General features: G+C 39.9%; 1 protein-coding gene across 3 annotated transcripts in view; it reads left to right on the top strand.

Moving 5' to 3' along the window:
- Positions 1 to 6,919: 6,919 nt before the first annotated feature.
- FOXN2 (forkhead box N2) overlaps positions 6,920 to 22,791 on the top strand; it is a 60,889-nt gene continuing 45,017 nt past the window's right edge. Inside the window, exons 1-2 of one of the 3 annotated variants that reach the window (XM_070379613.1) lie at positions 7,180 to 7,349; positions 11,136 to 11,186. The gene's annotated coding sequence lies outside the window, so the exon portion shown is untranslated. Of the gene's footprint in view, positions 7,025 to 7,179; positions 7,350 to 11,135; positions 11,187 to 22,791 lie in introns of those variants that run through there. The other 2 variants (XM_070379615.1, XM_070379612.1) reach the window with 2 other exon arrangements.

Below are 22,791 nucleotides of genomic sequence, written 5' to 3'. Positions count from 1 at the left end.
AGATAGATTTACCCACATATTTACTATTTTGGTTGATGTTTATTTCCTCATGTATCTCTTGTTTAACAACTGGGATCACTTCCTTCTGCCTGAAGAATGCCATTTTCAACCTGCTGGAGACAGATACTCTATAGAGACAAATACTCTATTTTGAAAAACTCTTAATTTCACCTTTGTTCTTAAAATATTTGCTTTTAACCCTTGGAAGTTATCATTCTATCATTTTCTGGATTAAGATAGTTCTATTAAAGAGTTAGTTATGTCTAATTTGTTTCTTTAAAGGTTAATTCTTATTTTCTCTAGCTGCAGTTAAGATTTTTATTTGTCTTTGAATGCTCACATAAACACACATTTTCATGATGTGTTTATGTGTCAATTAAAAATATTTTTTATCCTGCTAGGGATTCGTTCATTGAAATATTATTTGTGCTCAATATTGTCTTTTTGTTCCTTCTAGAATTCCATTTCCATGCTTATTAAACTTCATTATGGTATCTTCTATGTTCTTCCTCTGTGTTCTACATTTTCCTTTCTTATTTTTCTTTGTGCTTCATAATGAATATTTTTTTCTGACTTATCTTCTAGTTCACTAATTTTATATCTCTGCTAATATGCTGCTTCTACTGCTGCTGCTAAGTCGCTTCAGTTGTGTCTGACTCTGTGCGACCCCATAGAGAGCAGCCCACAAGGCTCCCCCGTCCCTGGGATTCTCCAGCCAAGAACACTGGAGTGGGTTGTCATTTCCTTCTCCAATGCATGAAAGTGAAAGTGAAGTCGCTCAGTTGTATCAGACTCCTGGAAACCCCATGGACTGCAGCCTATCAGGCTCCTCCATCCATGGGATTTTCCAGGCAGGAGTACTGGAGTGGGTAATTTGGGGGTTCTAAAATTTTCATCTGCTTTTTTTTTTTATGTCACGCTACCAGGCAAAGGAAAAAAGGAAAGATATATCCATTTGAATGCAGAGTTCCAAAGAATAGCAAGGAGAGATAAGAAAGCCTTCCTCAGTGATCAATGCAAAAAGACAGAGGAAAACAATAGAATGGGAAAGACTAGAGATCTCTTCAAGAAAATTAGATATACCAGGGGAACATTTCATGCAAAGATGGGCACAATAAAGGACAGAAATGGTATGGACCTATAGATGCAGAAGATATTAAGAAGAGGTGGCAAGAATACACAGAAGAACTGTACAAAAAAGATCTTCACGACCCAGATAATCATGATGGTGTGATCACTCACACTCACCTAGAGCCAGACATCCTGAAATGCGAAGTCAAGTGGGCCTTAGAAAGCATCACTATGAACAAAACTAGTGGAGGTGATGGAATTCCAGTTGAGCTATTTCAAATCATGAGAAATGCTGGGCTGGACGAAGCACAAGCTGGAATCAAGACTGCTGGGAGAAATATCAATAATCTCAGATAGGCAGATGACACCACACTTATGCCAGAAAGAGAAGAAGAACTAAAGAGCCTTTTGATGAAAGAGAAAGAAGAGAGTGAAAAAGTTGGCTTAAGGCTCAACATTCAGAAAATGAAGATCATGGCATCTGGTCCCATCACTTCATGGCAAATAGATGGGGAAACAATGGAAACAGTGTCAGACATTATTTTTGGGGGCTCCAAAATCACTGCAGATGGTGATTGCAGCCATGAAATTAAAAGACGCTTGCTCCTTGGAAGAAAAGCTATGACCAACCTAGACAGCATACTAAAAAGCAGAAACATTACTTTAAACAAAGGCCCATCTAGCCAAAGTTATGGTTTTTCCAGTAGTCACGTATGGATGTGAGAGCTGGACTATAAAGAAAGCTGAGTGCTGAAGAATTGATGCTTTTGAACTGTGGTGTTGGAGAAGATTCTTGAGAGTCCCTTGGACTGCAAGGAGATCCAACCAGTCCATCTTAAATGAAATCAGTCCTGAATATTCATTGGAAGGATTGATGCTGAAGCTGAAACTTCAATACTTTGGCCACATGATGTGAAGAACTGACTCATTTGAAAAGACCCTGATTCTGGGAAAAATTGAAGTTGGGAGAAGGGGATGACAGAGGATGAGATAGTTGGATGGCATCTCCAACTCAATGGACATAAGTTTGAGTCAGCTCCAGGAGCTGGTGATGGACAGGGAAGCCTGATATGTTGCAGTCCATGGGGTCGCAAAGAGTTGGACACAACTGAGCGACTGGACTGAACTGAACCAGGCTTGTGGGATTTCAGTTCCCCGACCAGGGATTGAATCTGGGTTCTCCACAATAAGAGCATGTAGTCCTAGCCACTGGACTGTCAGGTATTTCCTGATTCTTTTTTCAAGTTTCTGGTTATCTGCCTAAATTTTAAATCTTATGTTTTATTTATTTATATATAGTAAGCATTGTTATTTTTAATTGATAATTTCACTGTCTCAACCCCTTTTGTGACTTTTTTTTTATTGCTTCTGCTGTTTTTCTTTCTTTGTATGATTTACTTTTAATTGTGTACTAAAAACTGTATTTGCAAAATTATTTGTTGAGATGACTTCAGGCCTAACATATTACTTTACTCCAAGTATGATTTTAGTTTGCCTCCACCAAGTGCTTAGGGACATTAGCGCAAAGGAATTATCTTAATCCAACCTCAGGATTTAAATGCTTTGAAAATGAGATGTCACCCCTTTACTTCTAGGGCGTAGCCATTTGGATTCCTAGTCCAACAGGAGCTTCAACAGAGCTCTCCTCCTCCCTCCTTAGTACACCCTGACTCATCCCTGCTCATCCTCTTAGCTTCACTCTATGGAATGGATAAATGGATGTCCCTGGGTCTCCATCATTCTTCAGATTCATAGCCTGGTAATTCCTATCTTGTGAGCTCTCTGATGCCTTTGAATTGGTTTTTTAAAATACTTTGCTGAGTTTTTCTAGTGTCCTCAGTAAAAGGATTGGTCCAAATTACTGCCAATATCAGGGCTTATACAAATGTAGATATAATTAAACATAGGTAGTTGCTTTTGTTTTTTTGAATACACTGCACAGCATGTGGGATCTTTGTTTCCCAACCAGTAATCAAACCCTTGCACTGGAAGATCTAAGTCTTTACCACTGGACCACCATGGTAGTTGCTTTTAGAAGTACATTGAAAAAGATCCTCAAAGGAAAAAAAAAATAGACTTTCACTCACAATTGTAATTTCACTCACTTTGACTTTTGAGTCAAAGTGGCAGACCAGTATTTATCAATGTTGTATCCTAGTTCTGATATCATTTGAGGAAAGTTATTTCTTTTACTGACAAACACTACTAAACATCATCTCTGTTCTGAAAGCTATTCTAAGAAATTACATTGTAAGGATGAAGAAGACAAGATAACTGACCTCAAGGGGCTTGAAGTCTAGAGCCCTTGTTGGTAAACTGGTTATTTTTGGACTCATCAACTCGTGATCAAAAAGTCTCTTGTTAAATATACATGATGTAATAATGAAAGAAAGTGAAAGTGGCTTAGTCATGTCCAACTCTTTGCGACCCCCTGGACTATACAGATGATGGAATTCTCCAGGCCAGAATACTGGAGAGGGTAGCCTTTCCCTTCTTCGGGGACTCTTCCCAACCAAGGGATCAAATCCAGGTCTCCCGCATTGCAGCTGACCCACAAGGGAAGCCCACGAATACTGTAGTGGGTAGCCTATCCCTTCTCCAGGGGATCTTCCTAACCCAGGAACAGGGTCTCCTGCACTGCAGGCAGATTCTTTACCAACTGAGCTATCAGGGAAGCATTTAAAATATAAACGTGTATGTTTGAGTTTCTATTGAGGCAGGAGATAGATGGGCCCCAGGCTGAACAGTTTCTCCTCTGTGGACAGAAATTCCATAATAGGAGAAACCTATAAAAGCAGGATGATGGAGGAAGAGACTCCCTAACTACGCATGTGCAGAAAGACTCCTTGGAAGTCAAAAAGGGAGAGGGTGTCACCTCATAGTAACATCAACTACTCATGGGCCTCTTCACTAGAATCCATCTTGGCTTAGAGATGTGTGTGTGCACACAGGGAGGACCTTGATATATACCAAATACAGACTCAGAACCAGGCAAAGCAAGAAAATTGGTCAAAGGAAACCTGTTAGATATGCCCCACAGAAGTGAGTCAAACCATCAGAAGAGTGCGACTCTCTCTGAGCCCACTGATGTGTCTATCCAAGCATACTGTATTCTCTTTTCTCCTAATAAATTCTTTACTTGCTTCACTACTTTCCATTTCTATGTGGAAATTCATTTCTACACAGCTTGTCATTGTAAACTGGTCCCTGGTGGTCTAGTGGCTAGGATTCAGCATTTTCCCTGACACTGTCTGACCTCAAACTCTGGCTAGCAACTGAAATCCTACTTCAAGCTGCTGCAGGCTGAGGCCATCCGAGATCACTGTCACTTTTTAACCTAAACATGAGGACATTTTAAACAATATACTTTTAAAATTTGTCTTCAGTAAAGTTTATTAATGACTATGTTCCTGTAAAATATTTTGGAGAAAGAAGAATACAAGCTTTGTGTGTGCTGTGTGCTCAGTTGCTCAGTTGTGCCCAACTCTTTGCAACCCCATGGACTGTAGCCCACCAGGCTCCTCTGTCCATGGAATTTTCCAGGCAAGAATACTGGAATGGCTTGCCATTTTCTTCTCCAGGGGATCTTCCCGACGGTAGGATCAAGCCTGCGTCTCCTGTTACCACTGCACCACCCAGGAGATCTTAAATGCCAAGATTCTCTTTTTCCTAAAGAGTTAGGCTCTGGTTTCTTAGCCTTTTTACTCTTGTAAGCTCCTGGGGAAAAGCTACTCACTCTGAATCATAGTTATTTTTAATCAGAGATTTTCCTTGGTAGGTATTCAAAGCCTTCCAAAATAGCCACTAAAGTATACAAGTGTCCCTGGACTCTGAACTAAGTATGACAGAGTTCCTAAGAGAGCCTCACCCACAGAGATTATTTAAATGTTCCAGCCTCTCTGGGGTGAATCAATCAGTAGAGAGGACAAGTAGAGAAAACTTATTGAATGTTGATGCAGTAGATTCATTATTTGATCATTAACAAGTTACATCATTTTTCTGGATTTGTTTTCCCATCTATGATAGATTGAGCTCCTAGATGAAATATCTCTAAAGTATATATAACTTCCAGTTCTTATTCTGTAATTCTCCTGGAGTTGAGGAGGATTGTTTGGTCATCTGGGTTTAAAAGAGATTAGAAGGAAAAAGAGAAACTAAAGTCCCATGTTTCAAGTAAAACACTAGTACAATAATCTGTAGGGAGATGAAGACCTATGTCAGTGGCCACCACGACAATGACCAGCAGAGATAAAACAAGACTGAGGTCTGAGAAGATTGTCATTCCCCAGAAGCCATCTTCTCTCAAACTTCCTGCTTACCTCTCTTCCCTTTCTGCTATACTCTTCCTCTAAAACTTCCTTGAATTTGCCCACTTGAGGGGGCAACAGTGATTGCACTGAAGGGAGCAACCGAAGCAACTATTTCTTCAACTGAAGCATGCTGTACATTTACCTGTGGTCTTTTAACTCTGAATGCAGCCAAGAGGCCCTCTAGGACAGTGTAATCAAAAGCAAGCGGAACTAGTAGATGACTGAACAAATCATATAAAAAATGTTTTCATCCGTGGAATGAGGGGAGCATTTTCATTTTTTACTATATATGGTGATTCCTATAATTCTTCTGTATCTCTGTCATCCCCACAGCTTGGCTTGTTTTGTTTTCAGCAGGCAGCTTGTTTTATATTCTGCCCACTTTATACTTAGAACCTGGCTCATATACTGTTAACATTCATTGTTCAGGAAGGAAATGAACTTCAGTTAGTACCTACTGTGCCTCAGTTACTGTCCATGTATACCCTTGGGCTTCCCTGGTGGCTTAGAGGATAAAGCGTCTGCCCACAATGCAGGAGACCCGGGTTCGATCCCTGGGTAGGGAAGATCCCCTGGAGAAGGAAATGACAACCCACTCCAGTATTCTTGCCTGGAAAATCCCATGGATGGAGGAGCCTGATAGGCTATAGTCCATGGGGTCACAAAGAGTCGGACACAACTGAGCGACTTCACTTCACTTCTTCTAAAAAAATGCATTCAACACATTTACGAGGTAGGTATTGCTACTCTAGTTTTTGAAGATGTAGTATAGGAATTCATAATTTTAATTATCAGGATCGAAGTGGTAACGGTAAAATGGAGCCTTATGTCACTTACCCATTTTGACAGGTTATTTTTCTATGCTTCAGTTTCCTTAACTGTAAAGCGGGAATTATTAGGAGTTAGGAGAGGGTTGGCAGATTTCGTATAAAAACAAAACAAAGTAGGAAGTATTTCTCAAATGGAACATTCTTATGCTGAAATTCGGCTTTAACTAGACACACTTGTATTTTATCTAGCAATACTATTTTAGCATTACGGTTACAACAATGTAACCGTGAAAAGAATTTAGCCCAGTCCATAGCACTTAGTGCGCGTTCTGGAGCTCCTTATTAAATTTTGGGTCTGATTCCCAAGCCCTTTTTTTTTTTTTTTAATCTCACTTTGAGCTTAGTTTCCACATAAACTTTCAGTTAAGCGAGGGTGATACTACTGTAAATTTCTATTAGTGCTTTACCGTTTCTAGAGCTCTTTCAATTAAAGCCTGGCCAATGGCGGAAAGCTCCTGAGGAAACACACAGAGTTCGGGTTACAGAGGGCGGTCGATGCACTCACAGCACTCGCTTCTCTGACTGTCCAGCCTGGCGTCCATCCTCGCCCCGCCCAGCTGCGTCCCGCCCTCTCCCCATCTCGGCCACTCAGCGGCCGCGCCGCGCCCCGCCTGACTCCTATAGGTCCTTCCCGGACAAGCGAGGCCTTTCCATTTTCCCGCCTTCTCCAGCCCCTCCACAGCCCGAAACCTGACTGGCTCACAACATCACCGCCCTCCCTAGCGTGCGAGCCCCCCCTTCCGGACACCGCAACCCCCTTCCTCCGCCTCCCGCCGCCTCAGCAGCCTGCCGGTTCCCAGGCCTGGACCTCGGGTAGGAGGTGGGAGGGGAGTGGGAGGGAAGGGCGGAGCCCCCCTCCGAGGAGTCGCTGGAGGCGGGGACTGGAGGGAGGGGCGGGGCTAATCGCCTTGGCGCCTCGTTGCCATGGCAGCGGGGGGAGGGCGGAGGGAGGGGAGGAAGCGAACGGGAGGGGGATGTGGTACTGCTGCGGCCGCCACCGCAGCTGCCGCTGCCTGCTCGTGGCCGCGTCTTCCCGGAGGCGGCTACTGGAAGCGGCCGAGAGCAGCTGTGGTGCTCTGCCATATTGTGTCTTCCCCTACCCATCCCTCGCCCCTCCGCTGCGGCGGCCGAGCTGACGGTGAGTCCCGAGTGGAGCGGCGCCTTCCCCAGCCGGCGCTGCCCGGCATCCGTGCTCCCTGCCCCGAGCCGCGCCGCGGCTCCCGGGCTCGGAGACAGCGCGTGCGGCAGGCGCCGGGCGTGGGGCGCGGAGGCGGCTGTCCCGTGACGCGCCCGGACATTTTTGTCCCGTGATGAATTGGCGCCGCCAGGGGAGTCTTCCCTTGCGCGTGGCTGGGTGGTTTGTGGGCTCCCGGGGGGCGGCGAACTGAGGGTAGTGCGGCCCGGTGAGGAGTTAGGAGTTTTTCTTGAGGGGTGTAATGACGGCCCGGGAGCGGGTGTCCACGGCGGAAACCGCGGCTAGTGTTGCCGGCACTTCGGAAAGGCTTGGAGGTGGCCCCGAGGACTCTTCGGGCTCGACTCGGGGCGAATCTACTGTTGAGGGAAGCGCCCCAAGCCCGTCGAGAGTCATTGCCGGAACCCCCCCCCCCCTCCCCCGGCTTGAAGTGCAGCGAGACGTGCCGGGCGTGGAGTTCTCGTCCGGCCCCGGGCGGACTGGCTGGGCCGTGCCAAGTAGAGCCCGGGGAGGCGCCGGGCGCGGCCGGCAGTGAACTCCGAACAGCCGGGCGGCCGAGCTTTGCGGTGGGCAGGGCTGTGTCATGGATGTGGGGGTGGCCGATCTCGGCACGCTCTGGCCCTTCCTCCAGCGGGCGCCCGGGGGTCCGCCGAGGGTGCTATCTCGGGGTGGGAGTGTTTCTGCTCTGCAATATGGACACTTCCTGTTCGCCGCTTCTCTTGGGCTCTCCATCTCTGCCCTTCATTTCTTTTTACTGGGAAGGCGAGAGGTCGTGAGGGCGTGTGCGAGGTCCCTCAGCCCTTCTGAGTTCGCCCCGCGGCAAAAGCCGGGAGTTTGGAACCCGGGAAGAAGGTGGGAGTCAGGGGAAAGCCGCCCATGTGTGTAGTGCTCCATTTTACTAAACTCCACCCCATTGCCCCTTTGCAGAATGCCTCTTCCCATCGCCGCTCACGAGAGTTAGCGTGTCTTAATTCACTGGGGGCACACTCTCGGGAATCTTCTGGGACCTGATTTCTGCTTTAAAGGCTCTTTAAAGCAGCCCCAGTACTTCGTTTTCTGTTTATAGAAAAAAAGCCTTAGCGTGCAAGGAAATGACACACAACTTCTTTCTTTCACCCCAACTCTGAGGTTGTGGGAAGAGGTCGATTGTTATTTCCAGGTTAGTTTACACTGTTAATCCTGTCTTCTGATTGTGACAGCCACGTGGCCGACTGAGTGTCATTGAGTGCCCTAGCGCCTCTAGAGCAGAGGCTTCAGTGGCAGCCAGGGGCTTTGTAGCCCTGCAGTTGCTTTGGACCCACATTTTGGTGTTTCCTGAGATGGGGAAGTGGAGAAAGCTGAATTGTTCTTCTCTATCTCTGTTCCAACCAAGTCGACTTCTCCGTTTTCCTGCAGTCCGTGTAAGGTGCCTTCTCCTGTTTTGATGATTCGTATTTAAAATCTAAGTAGTATTAGGTACCATTAAGGAGTGATGGGGAACAGAAGAGTACATTATGGAGTTTCTCAACTCTGGGGAAAAAAATCCGTTTGAATTTCAGAGTGGTTAATAAATTTCTAATGTAAACAAAAGTAATAACATTCTGCAGGATTTCTTTTTGATAATTTCATTATGACCTGAAAAGATGTATTACTAGTGGAAATACTTGTTCAGAGATAAAATACTTTGTTTGATTTGTGCATGGGAACTTTTTTTTTTTAGGAAAGTATTAACAGCTAGTAAAGATGTTAACATCAACAGATTTAAAAGAAATGAAACTGTTTTAGAATATATAAAAGTAAGAGGCCAAGGGCTGAAGATCAAAAATAACAGAAAGCAAAATAAATATATTATTAAATGATTTTAAAGTAAGATAACTTAAAAATTGTTGAAGATAGATATTTGGACAGTTTGGAGTTTTCAGAATTTAGGTATCAATACATACAATTTTAAGTACATACAATCTTTGATTTCATCATGTTAAATTTTGTAAATGTTTTGGCGAATTTGAATTATTTCTGTAACATATATTTTTATTTGCATCAGTTTTATTTGAAGAGTGCTAAACCACAGGAAAAATTTAGAATTATGTGGAAAAGTTATAGCAGCACCATTCATTAGAATTTTAATATGCCATAATAATGGTTTTCAGGGAAGCTAATAGCTAAAAAGATTGGAGAGGCTTCAGTTCAGAAAAGACAATGCAATTGAGAAGTGAATATGTGGGGTGACCACTGAGACCAATGCATAGTTGAGAAAGAAAACTAAATGAGATGAAAAAGTACTTAATATAATGGAGGAAACACTGAAAGCATATGCTGGGAGATAACTACATTAATAGTTATGGGATGTAGCTATCAAATAAAACTTTACAAAGTGCCATCCAAACAAGGATTAATCTTGTTCTTGTGGCAGCTTGTATATGTGTGCCTTGCTTTTGGATTGTTGTCATTTTCGCAACTGGATTTTGCATACTTGCAAAAAGGTCCTCCAGAATAAAGGGCCCAATTCTTTGTTGATTGCTTAGGGAAGAAAAAGTGCTCTAGGATTTGATCCTTATTCTTGGGTTGAAGAGACATGATTAATACATGTGAAAAAAAATTTACAGTGTGAGATGATATAATTAGGAGTTAAATTGTATGATGCATGCAGGTACTGTAAGAGTTGAGAAGGAAATTAGAAGGTTTGAGTGAGACAGAGGAGTAACTTCTTAGATAGAGTAAGGTTTTTGCTTTCAGAAGCCTTACCTTCATGTTAGTCCCCCTAGATTAATCTTCCTAAAGATTATATCACTTTTAATGACCAAAACCTCTTAGATCAAGAGTAATATCAAATTTCTTCTCAAGAGTTTTTGAAATTTGGACCTAGTCTCCCATCTTATCTTCCACAGGAACTGTTCATTATTTACTACTTCAATATGGTATAACAATTTACTTCTTTTTCCCTTGGCTAATGCAACATTTTTCTGTTGGAAATGCACCTACACACATCCTCTTAACCACTGAAAATCTACTCAAACTTGAGGCTTGGTTAAAATGTTAATTGTCTTGAGAGCCTTGGAATCATTTTAGACCTGCCTTCCACCTCTCCAACGGAAAAGTCTTATTCTCTTGGGTTGTAGCATTCTATACTACCTTGTGTGCTTTTTTTTAATAAATAGTTTTCGAGCACCTACCATTTGCCAGGCACTGTTATGGGAACTAAGGCTACAGCCTTGCAAAACAGATTCCCTATTTTTCATCCCAAGAAAATTACAAAGTCTTTGACCACCCAGAGGAGTCTTCCCCCCACCGCCCCCAGATGGGTGCTTAGTGAGTATCTGATTATTTTCTGAATAAAGGAAAGGCAGCACTTACAAGGTAGAGAGATGGATTGAAGGTGTGCATGAAGGGTATGAAAGAATAACCAATTATGGATGGCCTTGCAAACATCACTTCTGAATTTAAACATGGTTTAATCCCCCCCCCCCAAAAAAGATGGCATTTAAGCCTGGGAATGAGGGGATAAAGTCCTTATTTGAGGAAGGTTCATTTGACAGTGTTGTGCAAGGCTAGTTATTGACTATAGAAGGGGAATAACTTTTGAGAATGAGGTTTGGAAAGGGAGCATAATCAAGAAGATGGTGAGTTTAGTTAGAGGGTAATGTGAGTAGAGGATATCAAGGTGAATATAACCTTTAATGACTAGAGATTAGAGGTGTGAGATAATTCATTCAGTATAGAGGTGACAGCTAATGTTACAATTTTTTGTTACAGAGTTACTAATTGAAGTATGGAGGCCTAAGAATGATGCTTTGGAAAACAAAAGTAAGGAGCATCTGCTTTGGTCATATGTGACTTCATAATTAATACTGTAGACTTGTTCAGAACCTTAATTTCCACTGTATGAGAGTGCTACCAAATATAAAGGATCCAGAAGAATGTTTATCACCATTCACTTCCAAAGGATTTTGATTTATATATTTATTTCTCTTGCCCTTTTTTTAAATTTAAATAAACTTTTGGTTTTAGAATAGTTTTACAATTACAGAAAGTAGCCAGACAGTAGAGTATACCTCACCCAGTGTACCCTATTGTTAACTTCTTACATTACTATGGTACAGTTGTCACAACTAAGGAAACAAAGTTGCTACTTTACTATTAACTAAATTGCATACTTAATTCAGATTTCATTAGTTTTTCCCAAGTGTCCTTCTTCTCTTTCAGAATTCTAGTATCTCACATTTTTCTTATTTTTGATGATTGTGAGAGTTTTTAGGAGTACCAGTCAGAAAGCTTATAGAATATCCCTCAATTGAAAATTACCTGATGTTTTCCTCATGAGTAGACATGGGTAATGGGTTTTAGGGAGGAAGACCACAGAGGTGAAGTGCCATTCCATTCTCATCACAGCATATCAAGCGTACATACTGACAACAAAAAATTGAAAATGTTAACAGGCTTTGATTGCTTGTTTGAGGTCTTTGTCAGGTTTCATTCCCCACCCATTTATACTCTGCTGTTTGGAGTCAAATTGCCAGGCAAGGCTCATGATCAAGGCCTTGACCTAATTTTGATTTGTGTATTTTTTTATTTCCTTCAACCTAATTTTCCTGTCCATAAATAAACATTAAATTTGGACAGATATTTATCGAGCATCTACTGTATTTAAGTGCTGTATTTAAGTATATCGAGCATCTACTGTATTTAAGTATATCTCTTGTGGTGAACAAGAGACATCATTCTACTCTTTTGGAGTCAGCCTGATGTGAACATAAAATAGAATATATCTGCTCACCTATATAGGTCTTATTTCATTGACAGTTGTAAACATAGTATTATTGTAAGCCTAAACGGCTAAATAAAGCTAAGTAGCCATGTAGAAATATGCTGCTATTGTAAAAGTTAAATATGTATACTATTAAAATACCCATCTTTTTGCTACCAACATGAATAATGGAAAAATATTTTGACTGTCTCCAAGTAGGTGTAGTACTGTTAAGTTAGCAGAATAGTTTTATTATTATTATCTTCATATCTTTTCAAGTTTGCACATTGTATAAGAAAATTCTTGACTTCTTGATTGTATTTTCATAGATATTTGCTGCTTTTGCTACTTAGAGGTTTTTTTTTCCCTCTCAGAAGTGATTTGAAAGATAATGTTAAATAAGAATTTCAGTTAATTTTTACTACTTAACTGGGTTAACTGAAAGCATTTTTACATTATTGAAATTCTCTAAAATGCATTGCTAATACATTTACACTTTTCACATTTTACAATGTTCAGCTGACTGAGTATAATTTATTATTTAAATTAGAATTTTGACACAGAGTAGTTATTTTGAATTTTTTATATAACCTTAGAAGTAGAAAATGGAGGAAATTGATGGACTTTACATCCTTGTGGTTTATTTGTCTTAAAAGAGGAAATATAGGAAAAAAGGAAGAGATTTTTTGTGAATTGAGATTTTACTGTTCTGTCTGTCTGCCCTAAGTTTCTGTCCAATTCTTCTGTAAAAGTTCAGGTTAAATTCTTCATCTGTGCTGAGTGAGCAACACTTACTAATAATCATAGCAACAGTTCCTACCTTTTATCAAGTGCCTGCTATATTCTGACATGGTATTATATTAGACACATGAATATATAATTATCCATAATGACTGGGTAGGACATATTTTATTCTTATAAAGAAACAGAAGTTAAGTAAATACCGAGCTGGGTGTTTGAACCCAGGTCTGTCAGATTTTAAAATTTCATATTCTTTGTGCTGTGACCCTAGGTCTTTGAAAAATGGATGTTTGCCAGGAAGAGATAGATGTTTCTTTCCCAGGAAAATAAGGAAGAATACAGGCAAACTAATATTTATACAATGCTTATTCTGTGCCCAGGTGGCTCCAGTGATAAAAGAACCTGCCTTCCAATGCAGGAGACACAGGTTCCATCCCTGGATTGCGAAAAGCCCCTGGAGGAGGGCATGGCAACCCACTCCAGTATTCTTGCCTAGAGAATCCCATGGACAGAGGAGCCTGATGGGCTACAGCCCGTAGGGTCACACAGAATCAAACAGGAATGAAGTGACTTAGCACATTCTGTGACATGAAGGCCACTACTTTGTTCTCATAGTGAATTAAATAAGTAGTGTTATTCCTTGGGATGTAAGGGGTGAAGTCATTTGTCAGAGACTGCATAAGTAAGTTGGTAGGTGATGGGTCTGCTTGACTTCAAAGCCTTATTACTCTTTTACTTTTCTAGTACAGAATACTGCTTTATTTACTCATTTAAACATTTGCTTACTAAATGTTATGGTGTGTGGCAGAGCATAAAAATGAATGTATTTTTGTTCTGCCTCCAAGGATTTATATTCTAGTACAGCATTTCTTAAATGGATGATAGAGAATCAATATAGTAAATTGTGACCAATATTTCTTAAAAAAATACAATCAAATAGAAAATGTCAGTGTGTTGTATGTGGTAAGGGTAAAAGTGTTATTTCATTTTGTTTCAGTTATATATGCAAGCATGTCATGGTTCTCTTATAAAAATGTATTTCTTATTGTGGGATAGCATCAAAAGTTTGAAAACTGGTCTAGTGCCTGAATAATAATGGTGAATAATCAGAAGTAGCAAGTAAGTTCTATATGTCTGAGCCACCAGGGAAGCCCAAGTTCTGTAATAGGACTCTAAATAGGATGCTGAGGAAGCACGATTGGAAAAATTAAATAATTCAAGGAAGGCTGCTAGAGAGAGAACTTAGGGTGGAGAGCCTGAAATACATCTTAAGACATAAAGGAATAAAGAGAACACTGGATATTCAGGAAGCTTGGGTGGTGTGAAATAGGTGCAGACAGAAGCCAAATTTTGTATGGAATTGTCAGCCACCATGCTAAAGATTTTAGATTTTATTAGGCCCGTGGTTTTTCTGAAGTCTCATGGCATTCTTTTGCTAAAGAACAGATAGATTAATATATTTGATTCTATCATATAATCTAGAAACAATTTTAGGAACAGAAAATTTGACCATGTAACAGGTATATAGTATAAAATGGTGTGAGCACAACTGTTGATCACAACCAAAAAATGGTGAAGCAGTTTTGAGGTGACTATCAAACGTTCCTTTTCTATTTTTTCTTGCATTTTTGCTATTGCCAGCAGACTAATGGAAGCAGGTGCTAAAGTTTGAAGAAAACGTTATGAGAAAATTGTTCATTGTTTCCTTTGAATTTGAAGACAACCATAATTCAATTTTGAGGACAGTAGGGGCCCTTTATTGGAATGTTAGTATCATTTCTGTAAGCCAAAGTTTGCAACCTTTACCTCCAGCTGTGTTTTGTTGGGCTTGAAATATTAAAAAAACAAAACAAAACAAAACACCTTTTTCCCGCCTATTTGCCAATATTTAAATGTTGGTGCATTTCACACAAAAATCTAGAGTTCTTTTGTCCCTTGGAAAAAACGAATATTGTGGCAGCATTGGTTTCATAGTTTTGATTGGCTGAAACTTATAAGTAACTGCCCTCTTTTGGCAGTCTCCATCTTTCTTACAGAAGACCAGCTTTACAGTTTGTTGCCTGCCTGGTTCTTGTAAGGCTTTTGAATTGTCTGCTGTGTACTGTTATTTTGTGAAATCCCTTTTAAAAAGGGGGAAAAAAATCCTCTTTTTAAAAGAGGATTTGGGGTCTTTGAAAGATCATTCTGCCAGTATTGGGGAAGATGAATTGGAGGAGTATGAGAGGCATCTGGTTAAAATACTAAGCAGGCGGGATGTCCTTTTCTTCTTCTGTCCTTTTCTCCCATAGTACTTTGTACCTTTCTCAAAGCACTTACTGTATATAGCTTTCTCTTATCTGTGTTGCTTATTTCTTCAACTGAATTGTAAACACCTCATACATAACATGGGCGTCGCAGGTGGCACTCGCGGTAAAGAACCTGCCTGCCAATGCAGGAGACACTAGTTCCATCCCTGGGTGGGGAAGATCCCCTGGAAGAGGTCATGGCAACCCACTCCAGGATTCTTGCCTGGAGAATCCCATGGTCCGAGGAGCTGGGCGGGCTACAGTCCATAGGGTCACAAAGATTCAGACGTGACTGAAGTGACTTAGCACACATGCGCACATAGCACATGCTGAGTGAATGCTTGTTGAATTTAATTATGTTTATTTTTTAAATTACCATGTTTGTTTTTCTCAAAGGTGAGTTTTCTTGGCAGTTTTAGAGTATCTCTCAATGGAAAAAATCTTTTGCATGTTTTAAGTATTGCAGTTTATCCTAAGAATGAGTAAATGTCAAATACTTTTAGAGCATGTGTTACATGTAAAAAACAGATCACATCAGTTCTGTATAATAAGATGGTGGACTTTTTAATTCATTGTCCTGGTTGCCAAACATCAGGATGAAACACTGGGAAGCCTGTCTCTTGGTTTGTCCTGTAATTTTATTAAGTCATTTTGAAGGTTATTCCAAGATGTTGTTGTTACTATGTTTTGTACTGATAGCTAGAAGTAGTAATATAAAAACAAAGATTATGGCTGCTGCTGCTAAGTCGCTTCAGTTGTGTCCGATCTGTGCGACCCCATGGACGGTAGCCCACCAGGCTCCCCCGTCCCTGGGATTCTCCAGGCAAGAACACTGGAGTGGGTTGCCATTTCCTTCTCCAATGCATGGCATTGGATCATGGCATCTGGTCCCATCACTTCATGGCAAATAGATGGGGAAACAGTGGAAACAGTGACAGACTTTATTTTCTTGGGCTCTAAAATCACTGCAGATGGCGACTGCAGCCATGAAATTAAAAGATGCTTGCTCCTTGGAAGAAAAGCTATGACCAACCTAGACAGCATGTTAAAAAAAGCAGAGACATCACTTTGCTGACAAAGGTCCGTCTAGTCAAAGCTATGGTTTTTCCAGTAGTCATGTATGGATGTGAGAGTTGGACCATAAAGAAAGCTGAGCACTGAAGAATTGATGCTTTTGAACTGTGGTGTTGGAGAAGACTCTTGAGAGTCCCTCGGACACCAAGGAGATCCAACCAGTCCATCCTAAATGAAATCAGTCCTAAATGTTCATTGGAAAGACTGATGCTGAAGCTGAAACTCTAGTACTTCGGCCACCTGACGCGAAGAACTGACTCATTGGAAAAGACCCTGATGCTGGGAAAGATCGAAGGCAGGAGGAGAAGGGGATGACAAAGGATGAGATGGTTGAATGGCATCACTGACTCGATGGACATGAGTTTAAGCAAGCTCTGGGAGATGGTGATTGACAGGGAAGCCTGGCATGCTGTGGTCCATGGGGTCGCAAAGAAACATGACTGAGCAACTGAACTGATAGTTTTTTATTTTCTAAAATTTTTAATGCTTTTTACTGTTAAAATGTACATGCTAAAAACCACCAAAGAAATGTGTGGCTTAGTGAATTATTCTAAGGCCAACATCTTTCACGTTAAGGAATAGAATTTTGCCAGCCACTTTAGATGCCCTTTTACATGCCTATTCCAAAGCATAACTCTCTTTCTTCAAAGAGTAACCAGTATTCTAGCTTTTCTGAAAATCACTTAAGTTTCCCAACTATGTATTCTTATACAGTATGGGTAGCCTGCTTCCTCTTTATTTCTTTCTGATTAACTTTTCTTCCTTTTCATCCTCTGTTTCTCTTAAGGCTTTGTTTGTTTATTTTTTCTCGTATTTCTTTACTTCATTTCTGAAACAGGTTTTTTTCCCCTTCTTTTATTTCAGATTCTTGAGCTCTGTTTTATTTCTGAGCTTTTCTAATTCTGATATATGTTTTTTTTCATGTCTTATGTAATTTTTTAAGCTCATTTTTGTATTTGTACTGTAGTAAGAACATTTAATATGAGATCTACTGTCTTAAAATTTTAAGTGTACAATACAGTATTGTTAACTATAGGAACTCTGTTGTACAGCACATCTCTAGTATTGAACGTATTCATCTTGTGTGCTGGAAACTTTTACCGATGGTCCCTGTTTCCCCCCTGCTTCTGAATTTAACTATTTTTCTGTTTCTCTTATTGTAACTTTGTGTGATATTCTTTCTCAATGCTTTTCATCATTTCTTTACATGAAACTAGTTTTCTTGAACTTCTGGGAGGAGGCTTGGTTCTAATACCTCTTTTAACTTCACAGTCCTGTGTTTTTTGTTGTTGTTGTTCATGATTTTAAAAATGGTGAATGGCTTTCTGAGATTTCCCGGCTCTGTTCTACTCTGGTATTCTGTCTGGACTCTCTTTTATCTCTTTTTTCCCTATCCTGCTTAATTTTTTTGCCATTCCTAGTACTTCCTCTTAAGCTTAGAGTTTGTCTTAGAAGAGAGCCCCAAATGTCAAGTTTTGAATGCTCAAAGGGACTACATTGTTCCATGCTTATAGGAACTGTAGCCTTACTGTGGTCTCCTTGCATTTACCTACTTTTGAAATAGTTTCAGCTTTCGTTCAGTACAAACTGCCCGTCAGTAGTTTCCAGCAAATACTGGCTATTTTGTTGTTTTGTTCTCAAGTCCCTCCTTGCTTCCCTCTGTCTTCTCTCACCTAGACACTGACAGAAAGTAAGACTGTGGACTGTTGGTGATTTGTTTAGGCCCTTTGTATTTTGCGGTTGGTGGGGAGACTTTGTTAAACATAGTTTTGTAGATATCCGTATTACCTGTGGGTTTGGGGTTTGCTCTCTAGTTGCTCACTCTGTTTTTATGTGAAGATTTTCAAGGAATCAAAATTTGTTACCACCAAAGTTAACATCTTCTCAAAATCCTTTTCCTAATTTAATTTGGGGAGTGCACATGTCTTTTTCCCCTCGAATCTTAACAAAAAACTTTCATTTCTTCTGAAATTATTGCCACTTAATACTGTCCACTGATTGTAGGTACATGTCACGAAATTCTGAACCTGTTGTTTTGCCCTGATTATTTCTTTGTAATTAAGAGAACCTTTAAGAATCTATTAAAGATCCTTTGGGAAATTGTGACAGGGTCATGGGCTTGTCTTTCTGTTGTACATGTACAAGTGTTTGTGCTTTGACTTTTAATGCTTTAGCTTTTTCCAATATTTAAAAGCTAACCTACATTTAGGTTACCATACAGTGATATGCCTAGAACCATTCTTAAATTATGGAGCAAAAATTGGGTTAAATACTAAGAATCAGATGCATGTAAGTAAATAATTGCAGTATGAGACATGCGCTTCTAGACATAGATTCTAGTGCTGTGGAAACACAGAGTAAGAACTTTCCCCAAGGAATGGGATTGAGTGAGGTGGGTTTTATAGTCATAATGGGGGTTTATTAATGCTGTGTCAGTACCTTTAATAACTCATTTTCCCTATTTTGTCAGACTTTTCCTTTGGTAGTTCTTTATACAAATGGATTAACAGTAAGCTTCCTTTAATTGCAACTTCAAAATAGCATATTGTTCACATGGAATTAAAATAATTGATGTCTTAAAGTTTTCTTTTGTGATAAAATTTCTTAAGTAGAGAAGTGAAATTTAGGAAGTGAAAAGATCACAGAGCATAGTGGAACATAGTATCTAACGTAATATTATCATTGCAGTATAATTTAAATATAATTTTAGCTTTGTGTTTCTTGTCTAGTGGCAGCAAGTTAGAACCAAGTTGTACTTGCTTGAAGTATTCTTAGGTGTGTTGAGCCCATTAGTTCCTAGTCTCTTCTGGGTTCTATTAGTTTTTTATTTACTTTATAACATAGAACTTCAGTGTTTATAAAGGGATTTCATGTTGATTATTTCTTTTGCACTGTTGACACAAATAACTACTGTAAAAAGAGGACGTATAAACACATTTAGAACATTGTAAGAGAGACTGAAAATCCCTAAGAGAAGTTCAGGTGGGAATTACATGGAGGAATTGTCATTAAATGAGGCCATAAACATTAGGGTTTTGACTGAATAGTGGTAGGGAGGGTAAACAATCCAGATGTTGCAAGAGAAAGATTCTATTTAATAATGTGTATCTTTAATAATTTAGCATAAATATATCTGACTTTAGTAAGTGTTCATATAAGCTTAGTTTAGTCCTATTTTAAAGAGGACTTAATTTTATGTTAACTTACTATTACTCTTGTGGGGGTGTTTGTTTTTATTTACCTATTTATTTTTAACTGCTGGGTCTTCGATGCTCCATGGACTTTTCTTCAGTTGTGGCAAACAGGGGCTACTCTCTGGCTGTGGTGTGCGGGCTTCTTACTGCAGTGGCGTCTCTTGTGGAGCACAGGCTCTGGGGAGCCCGAGCACCAGCAGCTACTGCATGTGGGCTCAGTAGTTGAGGCTCCCAGCACTCCAGGACGGGCTAAGGCAGTTGTGGTACACGAGCTTAGTTGTGTGCGTGGGATCTTCCTGGATCAGGGATTGAACCTATGTCTCCTGCACTGGTAGGCAAATTCTTTACCACTGAACCGCCAGGGGAGCCCCTGTATTGTTTTTAGAATTACATAAAAAAATCAGTATATCAAATCAGCCATATACAGTCTTTAAGTTCTAATTTTGCTTTCCAAATTTGTTATGGGGGCATTAGTAATGTAAGATATCACTGTTTGCCTTTATTAAATTTATTTTGATCATGAATGTGCTTTTAAAAGATGCTTATTTTCAGTGGAACAATTTAACTTACTGTATACTTACTGCATGGCTGACTAATTATGGCTTATATTCAAAGCACTGAAAGCCATATTACCCATAAATAAATTTTGGTGACAAAGATTACCACCTGTTTGTATTCCCATGCCAACCAAATTTATCTTTTTACTTTAGGATGTTTGATCTGTTGATTTTTCAGGTTTCTGAAACTTTGTTCCTTTCAAAATAGCTTTTCAAGTACAGTTATAGTGCTATCGAAAAGCTGAAGTGCCTGTTGGCTTCCTGGTTACAATATGGTGATATTACTTCTCATTCTACATGGTAAAGGTATTTCCTTCCATTTGTGTTTTATTTACTTTTCTGTACTGTTTTTTTCAGCTTCTAATGCACTTTTCTTCAGACGTGACATTGATCGTCATCTCAAAGGTTGAGAAGATGGGTCTTCCAAGCTAGATTTACACCAAAAGCTAGTAGTGCTTTTTTTCTATCATGTTTCATAACATGTAAGATACACTTGTGCTGTGTTTTAGATACTAATAGAAGTTACAAATTATTTTGTCATCACCTTATCTGATTCTTTTCAACCCCGTGGACTGGGACTCACAGTCCCACCAGGCTACAACTGTCCATGGAATTCTCCAGGTGAGAATTCTGGAGTAGGTAGCCTTCCCTTCTCCAGGGGATTTTCCCAAATGAGGGGTCAAACCCGGGCCTCTTGCATTGCAGGCAGATTCTTTACCATCTGAGCCACCAGGGAAGCCTTTAAAAGCATTTATTCAGTTCAGTTCAGTTCAGTCACTCAGTCGTGTCTGACTCTTTGCGACCCTGTGAATTGCAGCATGCCAGGCCTCCCTGTCCATCACCAACTCCCAGAGTTCACTCAAACTCACATCCGTCGAGTCAGTGATGCCATCTCATCCTCTGTCGTCCCCTTTTCTTCCTGCCCCCAGTCCCTCCCAGCATCAGAGCCTTTTCCAGTGAGTCAACTCTTCGCATGAGGTGGCCAAAGTATTGGAGTTTCAGCTTTAGCATCAGTCTTTCCAAAGAACACCCAGGACTGATCTCCTTTAGAATGGACTGGTTGGACCTCCTTGCAGTCCAAGGGTTAGAAATACCTATTTTTCTCAACAGAGAAAATTTTCACTCAACTTAGATCAATTGTGGAACTATTTTTTGAAACCAGTGTTTCTCTGTGAAAGGCGGGTTATATGCTAGGGTTCATTTAAAAAAAAGGGTAATTTGGTCTTTATACAGAGAATATCAGGTTTCTTTACTGGTTAGAAGCTAACACCTTTCTTTCTTTTTTTTTTTTTTTAACTTATAAAGCTATTGCTTCATTTTAACATCTTCAAGAAAGAAATGAACAACTGAGACCCTTTTTAATGTTTTAAAGATAAGTGCTGCAACAGTGTGTATGGAAACTCTATACTGTGTGCAGATAGCACAGAATTGTTCAGATAGAAGTGGCATTTGAACCATGGTTTACGCAGTGTATCTGGGCAAGTTGATTTAGGGGATAAGTGGATTTGGTGGAAGATTACCACAACAGTTCCCCCTCCCCTCCCTGATTTTAGTGTTTTCTGCCATTTATTTAGCATGAGTTGGTCAAAGGTTTTTCCCTCATTCAATTTTCTTTTTTTTTTAATCCCTATTTGAAAAAGTTTCCCTATGAGACAAATGTTTGACCCTTTTGTATTCTGTGTCCTCCCCTCCCTTTCCCTTTCTTGACTGGAAAATGCAGCTGCACACATTTTTTGTTTAGAGACAATGGATCACATGCTGTGTCACCTAAATCTATGACCAAGAGGCAGTTTTATCCCTCAGAGACCGAAATGCTTCAGTTGTCCTGGATATGTGACATCATGTAGCATTATAATCAAACATGCGTCTTTTTGCAGTCATACTTTAGGGATTTGAACCTATCCTCTACTCTCAATATTGGATTTTACAGGATCAGTTCAGTTCAGTCGCTCAGTCTATAACAGAGAACCTTTAAAACAAAGAATGTATTGTAGGAAAAGGTTGTGAGTTCCTTCAATATGGCTTATTTTTTTTTCTTACCTAAGAGTTACCAAAGTTATCAGATATTGTGAGCTAGTAGAATATTAAAGTTTTTAGCATTGTATTTGTTACACAATGCCTTGCAAATAGTATGTGCTCAATAAGTGTTACAGTATTATTACTACCAGTGTGGTAAATTAGCAAAAAAATTGTTTTCGTGATTTAAAAATGATGAACTTGAGATTTTGAAAATAGTATCTGTAAACTGCTAAAATATTTAATGATGAGCTTGTTGTAAGCTTATTGTATTGCTGAGTCAATCTAGTAAATGTAGTACTATGGCTTCCAGTCTTGAGTAGTGGTACATTTTATAGCTAATTAATAAAAATGGTTTATTCCTAAGGAGATGAAGATGAGGAAAGGAGGGGAAATTGAATGGAAATTCCTTTTATTATATAGCATATCTTAATCAGAGACCAAGCTTAAATCACAGTAAATAACTGAAGTAACTGCCAGGCAATTCTGATAAAATTCATAAACATCTTGGATTTCTGTGTTATACCTTAACTCTGTGGTATATGTTTTCTGTGGAAAGCATTGTTTAGTCATCTGAGCTAAGTGAATGACAGCTTGTTTCCCCTTGCTAGGGTTACCATAGCCTGTCAGATGATGTTTTATATTGGTTACCTTAAGGTGATTGGATGGAAAAGCCACAAGTCTGAGAAGGGGCCTACTCTCTGTTTGCTCTTTTGACACTTCTAAGATTGTTTAATTTACTGGTAACAATAAGTTCTTGGTGAGAGGTAAAATGACAAGTCAATAGACATGTTTCCA

This window comes from Bos mutus, chromosome 11 (genome assembly GCF_027580195.1).
Source record: "Bos mutus isolate GX-2022 chromosome 11, NWIPB_WYAK_1.1, whole genome shotgun sequence".
Classification (NCBI taxonomy): Eukaryota; Metazoa; Chordata; class Mammalia; order Artiodactyla; family Bovidae; genus Bos; species Bos mutus.
The sequence above is the reverse complement of the archived record's forward strand: the minus strand, read 5'-3'. Positions and strand labels throughout refer to the sequence as shown.